Raw genomic sequence first — 5212 nt, forward strand, 5'->3', positions numbered from 1 at the left:
CTTTAATAAAGTGTGCTGAGTTCTTACGGAGCACATGAAATGTTCTGGTTGTGTGTTCACTTATACTATTCAATTCAATTCACAGATAGAGTAGGTCCCAACAGTTCTAGTAGTTTCCTACAGAGCACTATACTATACTACTACTATACTACACTACAGACTACTCTTTAGCTGATAGGACAGATAAGCTTTAATAATAAGGAAAATACATGCATTGAACACTGCTTAAAAGCTAAAACGGGAGACAGTGAATATAAAACATTACAATTTTGGTATTCTAATTGCAGACCACTGTATTCTTAAAATCTATGAACATTACACAACAATCTCAGACTAATAATGAAGTACAATTTATAAATTCCAATCAGGAATAACTTAACTGTTACCTAAGAAAAAGTGCTACATGGAAACATATTGAACTTTAAATTAAATAAGTCACTTATTGACTACAATCAACATAAAATATTACAAAACATTAAGCATGCATTCAATTACTATGTACCAACTGAATGGAAAGTTTCTTAAACCAGGGTGCAGGTTTGAATGATTTTGCTGTTCTCAGGTCAGGGCAGAAGAATGACTGAGCAAGATGTGACTGCTCCATCAGCATAGCGACTTGGCAGGACTATAGTTGATCCAGTGGGCAATGTTTTGGTGTCCAGATGGCTGTGTCAGGGTAATTCCCGCTCAGAAGGGCTCGCCACTAATCCCCCAGAGAATCTGCACTGGCTTCTGCCATGCCTGCATAAGAAACCGCACAGCTAGCCTCCTGTAGCTCACATTGTAGGACACTGTGTTTCTGATAGCCAGGTCTGTTATGCTTATCGACACTCGCATGATCTGTTGATTTACAGCCAGGACACTGCAAGTCGATCAGTTCCACACTGTGAGGCTAAGCGTTCAGCATAAGGCAAAGAGGTAACTGTTGTGTGTGCTTAGACTTAGCACAGGCGAGTGAGCGAGAGAGAGAGAGACAGAGAGAGAGAGAGAGACAGAGAGATACCTTAGGTAAAAGATAAGGTCAGGCTGATTAGGTGTAGAGTCAAAACTTAATCTCAGTGTGTGAACTATTTCTGCAATATGGGACCTCTGACAAGCAGGTACACCTTTCGGACTTTCTTGACGTTTTTTATTCCAGTAGAGCTCTGGATTATCATGCAAGAGTAGCCATATACTTTTGTCCCTAGTGTCTTTGTTGTAACCTTGTCAGTGCTCTAACTGTCATGTCTTGTTAAATGGACGGTAAAATAAAAAGCAGGAGAACCAAGAAAACCATCAGAAACTCGTTGACCCTATGTTCTCTCAGGTTTTGCTTTAGAAAATGGTTTCACATCTTTCAGTGTGCTTTTACCCTCTAGGCACCCTGTGTTGATTTCATTATGATCCAAACTGAGACTGATAAAGGTCAAGCTGTTCTGTGTGCATCCTCCTCCTCAGTAAATATCAATTCAATTCATGGACTGGTGAGGCCAAAGGGTGAATGTCTTCAGGGACACAACAGAGGGAGGAGTCCATAATTCACTCAGCCCTGTATTATTTGTTTGACTACATGTTCCAGTGTGGGTGTGATCCTGTCATTCTCCAAACATGTGGATGTTGTCAATAGAATTAGACTGATAGCACACCAGAGAGGAGATCTGCTGCGTTTTGTCTTTTTTCCTCATGACTCGTCTGGATGCTCAGAGTCACGGGTGGACAGGAATCAGCTGTGTCATTTTTTTCTCTTCATAATGTAGGGATTGTGTAACTGTAACAAAACAGCCAGTACAATCTTTCGTATCTGTGTAATGTTATTGGATGAAATGCAACTAAATCTGAGGAATGCAACCGTAGCGGATGCAGCTCAGAAAATAAACATGTAGATGTGCCTGAAGTTTAAAGAAATGTCTGATTTCCTGTTTTCCATTCCTCTGTTTGTGTGTGCACTCTCTACTGGCCTGCTGTGCTGCTCTGCTGGATCCATGCTACTCTACTAATGGTGAGTTCACTAAAACACACCCTACATGCTGTAAAATTGATTATTTCTGCTATTGCCAGTTTTTGTGATAACATGTTTTAATAATTAGTATAATTAGTAGCCTATTACACTTACTCAACTATCTCTTATAGTTGTTTATATTTCTATACATTGATGTTGTTCTTATGTGGTTATTAACTCCTCCTCTTTTGTAGATGTTAAATCTTCACGTTGCCTTACGCTATAAGCCAATTACTTGAGCTTCTGTAATCTGGGGGTGGGTGTTGGTGTATACAGTAGTGTGTGTGTGTGTGTGTGAGAGAGAAAGAGAGAATATGTTGAGGAAAGAAAGAGTAACTGAGTGTCCAACAAGTAGATCAACACAATCAAATAATCAATGATTGTGTCCATCATCATCAAATATTTTAAGTGTGAATTTTAAACACGGATGTTAAGCATCAGTTGCTACTTTTTTTAAACAATTTTATACCTTGTACATATATTTTCCTTGGTGCTCAGAAATTAAAACCCACCTGTGCTGTGATTTACAAAACACCAGTTATTAATATTCATATTACTGAACTGCATTGGTTCTCAAATGCAGGGGTTGTACATTATTTGCAAATGTGCCTATTTTCAATTTTTTTTCAAAAAAATGGTTAGCAAAGTCAAAGCAAAGGAGATGAGCTTTATCAACTTCTATCTATAAATAATATAAGTAAAGTTGAAAAAAGTTCAAAAAAAGGGCAAAGATACATTAATTTTCCATTAAAAACTAAAATAAAAAACATAATTGTATCCACCTTGTCAATTGTAACTACCGTGGTCTCAAAATTCTGAATTTAAATTTTTTAGAAAAAATAAAATAAAAACAGTAATCACCATATTGCAGTGATGCTATATGTCCTCTAGAGGGAGCTGCCACGCTATCACTGCTACATCTGCACCGAACGTCCCTCCCTACGCAAATGGACAGTGCGGGCCACCAATCACATCTCAGGATCTAACACAGTGACATATCTGTGCCAATGAGAGACCGCTAAAAGATGTTTTTCACTGTATGGGGCGGGTCTTGAAGATGATGGATACGTCTGCTTTGAGCCATAGCCAGATTTTCGGTGTGTAGTGGAGATTTTGGAGGCTGAGATAGTGGGACGTACGTTATTTTTTGGAGGAGAACACAGTGAGAGGCCACGTTTGGAAAAGTTTCCCACACTCATCGTTGAAAATCACAACAGGTAACGTTTGATTTCACCACCTTTTAAATCACGTGATTTATACATTGGGCGACTGCGGCTTCAATGCCTTTTGGTTATCTAGCGTTGTTAATGTCGAATTTGTTGCCGTGTGTTGCTAGGTGTAACGTTAGGTGCACAACCTGCACTGAAAACCACAATAACCTGAAGCAGTTTTCGAAATGGTCACGCAAACCGCACACTTCCCAATGAAATCTGTTATGTGGAGTCGCGGTCATACCTTCGATATAATGCTTTTCATGGCGACTATCTTCTTCACATCATCTAAACTACTTTCATGTCCCGCTTAATCTCGCTCGAATGGGTTTTATGTGGTTAGCATCAGAGGTTTCGTGGGGACACTTAACGTTAGATTAGGTAAAACCACCGTAAATTACATTTTTACGTAATATCCATTTTCTTAATGAATAGACCCCGGTGCGTTGCTGTTGGTTTTGGTGGTTGTATTTCCTGGTGTAGCTAGGTGAATCCTACCGCTATGTCACGTTAACGGCGAGTTAACGTTGGCGGTTTCTTCTTCTAATCATGCTAACGCACTCGTTACGTTTGACCGTTCAGACATCCGTCACAGTTTTTGTGGGACGACTCATGAAACTGTTTTTTAACGCTGAGTTAACAAGTAACGTTAGTAGATGGTTATTTTGAAGGTATCAAGCTGTTGAGAACAACGACAATATTTAATTTAAAAGCCGTTTTTTCTGTCGTTGTCGTGAGTCCGTTTCCTTGTGTAAAGGCAGCGCTTCCTGTGTTAGCAGTAACGTTAGCAACACTGGAACACGTTTTACTGTTATGAAGGCATTCGTTTCATATGGTTTAATTCTGGAAAGTGGTACACACAGATTTTTTAGGAAAGGCAGTCCCATTTGGCTACTGAATTCCAGAGGTTTTTTTGTCCCAGGTGGGACAGTGGCAACCGAGATATTCAGAGCATCCACCCGAATTAGGAATTAACAGTATTTGTGGAATGGTGTTACCCATTAACATTTAGTCTGTTGTGTACCTTATTGATTATTTCAAAGATAACAAAATGGTTGAGGACATCCCATACCAACTTATCAGAGCCAAACCCGGTGTGGTAAAGCCTTTAGTTTGACTATAATCCAGAAAAGATGGTATTTAATTTATAAATCTGTTTTACTTGAGAAGTGGCTCAAATTGGCTCTAATTTGACCAGGTAACTAGAAGATGATGTTAACCCTTAACCATACCATGTATGGAACATTTCTGTTGTAAAGTATTGATTTTATGATCTATTTAAGATTTGTTACAATTTTGATAGGTCTGCCTTTGCACCACCACAGTTTCTGTCTTACTTTCTCGTCATACTCTTACCACTATTTGTCTGCAGACAGAACTGTGTGTTTTTAACGTGTGTATATTTATTTTCCAGGAAGAGTATCAGAAGTCATGCTTTGCTTGACAGATGACAAGCTTTCCAATAGTTCACAGGCAAATAGGCAGTCAGGCCGACACACTGGACTGAGCTTAGATTGTGATGACGTGTAAGAAGTCCTTGGCAATTGGCAAACTTATCTTTTACATCGACATAATTCAATTTTGAGGAACTAAATCAATGTATGTATGCTGCCACTGTCAGATTTAATGCAGTGCGTGCGTGTCCAACTACTCATTATTTTAATCAGCACAACTCGGCTCTGGTGCCTCCTCTGAGGCAAAGGAAGGTAGGTTAGACAGAAATGGAGGACATCAGGGCAGGGACAATGTCATCGGCAGTGGTGATGGATGTGGGACTTTGGAACTAGGAACATGTCTATTCATGCTTTATTGTATGTCATTGTAACAATTGCATTGGGTTGTTTTCCGTGAAAAATGAACACAAAGTAATCACCATGTCACATTTCTCCTGCTATTACTTCTAAAATACACATGGATGCCTGCTAAAGACCATAGACCCTGTTTTACTTTTTATAACTATTTATACTAATATGATGGGCATAAACTATACAACAGGTGTTTTTTTTTTTTTTTATAATATATA

General features: G+C 38.9%; 1 protein-coding gene across 20 annotated transcripts in view; it reads left to right on the forward strand.

Annotated features, from left to right (window-relative positions):
• The first annotated feature begins 1732 nt into the window (after window positions 1-1732).
• epb41l2 (erythrocyte membrane protein band 4.1 like 2) overlaps window positions 1733-5212 on the forward strand; it is a 47303-nt gene continuing 43823 nt past the window's right edge. For 18 of the 20 annotated variants that reach the window (XM_032543652.1, XM_032543660.1, XM_032543671.1 and 15 more), the window contains exon 1: window positions 2949-3195. The gene's annotated coding sequence lies outside the window, so the exon portion shown is untranslated. Of the gene's footprint in view, window positions 1979-2947; window positions 3196-5212 lie in introns of those variants that run through there. The other 2 variants (XM_032543654.1, XM_032543668.1) reach the window with 2 other exon arrangements.

This window comes from Etheostoma spectabile, chromosome 18, assembly GCF_008692095.1.
Source record: "Etheostoma spectabile isolate EspeVRDwgs_2016 chromosome 18, UIUC_Espe_1.0, whole genome shotgun sequence".
NCBI lineage: Eukaryota > Metazoa > Chordata > Actinopteri > Perciformes > Percidae > Etheostoma > Etheostoma spectabile.